Source organism: Otolemur garnettii, unplaced genomic scaffold (assembly GCF_000181295.1).
Source record: "Otolemur garnettii isolate 467f Iridium unplaced genomic scaffold, OtoGar3 scaffold00036, whole genome shotgun sequence".
Classification (NCBI taxonomy): domain Eukaryota; kingdom Metazoa; phylum Chordata; class Mammalia; order Primates; family Galagidae; genus Otolemur; species Otolemur garnettii.
The window spans coordinates 6574419-6575707 of NW_003852431.1; the positions used below are offsets into that span (position 1 = coordinate 6574419).

At 36.6% G+C, this 1289-nt stretch overlaps 1 non-coding gene across 1 annotated transcript; it reads right to left on the reverse strand.

Moving 5' to 3' along the window:
* Positions 1–683: 683 nt before the first annotated feature.
* Positions 684–787, reverse strand: LOC111725298. Its single transcript, XR_002773392.1, has one exon. It is a non-coding gene; the product is annotated as a U6 spliceosomal RNA (small nuclear RNA).
* Between the last annotated feature and the right edge of the window lie 502 nt (positions 788–1289).

Below are 1289 nucleotides of genomic sequence, written 5' to 3' on the forward strand. Positions count from 1 at the left end.
GCCTAATTACAGGAACATATAAGACTTCTCCTCCCTACAAACATTACCACTACATTACTAAAGTCCTATCAAAAGCAGTTTCTTTTGCGGAGTACATCATGTCCACCTTTCAAGAAAAAAATTATAAGGTATACTAAAAGGCAAAAAACCTAGTTTGAAGACACTACATAAATACCAGAATCAGAGTCAGATAGAATAGGAATGTTGGAATTATCTGACCAAGAATGCTAAAAAACTGTGATTAATACGCTATAGGATTTAGGGAAAAGTAACAATATGTAATAACAGATGGATAACATAAGAAAAAAATGAAAATTCTAGAAAAAAATAATAATGCTAGTGGTTGAGTATACTGTAACAAAAGTGGAGAAATTACATGCATTTTTAAAATCGCTTTCAGAATATAAAAACAGAGTAAATACTTTCTAACTCATTCTATGAGGCCAGCATTACCCTAATACAAAAACCAAAGATATTATAGAAAGGAAAACTACAGACCAGTATATTGCAACTCCTTTACAAATATTAGCCATTTGAACCCACAAATATGTAAACAGAGTTATATACTAGGTAAGATTTATTCTGAAGATGCAAGTCTGGTTTAACATTTTAAAACAAAAATACATAGGTATGTATATATATAATATGTATAATATATGTAATGTAATTAGAACACTTATGTTTTATATATGGATCACTTCATGAATTTGTCCATTATCCTTGCACAGGGGCCATGCTAATCTCTGTATCATTCCAATTTTAGTATATGTGCTGCTCAAGTGAGCACCACGGTGCTTAGAAACACATAAACCCACATCATCCGGGGCCAGAGCAGACTGCATTTAAAGAACAGGCCCACCAGCCTAACACTATTCCAGTATTTACTCTCATCTCTCTTTCTTCATTTCTTTGGTCTCTGAAATTCCTGGGAGCTACTCACTCTCCTTCACCTTAAGAGTCCATCTCTCCTCCTTGCCATTCTGATTGCTCAAGTCTTCACCGTGTTGCCTTTAACTGCAGAAAACCTTCAAACCGTGCATAGCCAGCCCCCCAACACACACATACACACTTGCCTGCACACAACAATGTCCTCGCCATGAGCAGGTCCTGAAGAGCCCTGCTCCCCTCTAGCTCTGACTTCCTCTGCAGTAAGAACACATCTGCTCAGACTCTTATCCTTTCTTCGCCCTTCCATGAAGTGTTGGGTATGGAGGAAAAAGACAGAAGTCTATGAACATGCATGGTATTAACTTTTCCCGGTCATATTTATCCCAACTTAAAAACAGTAT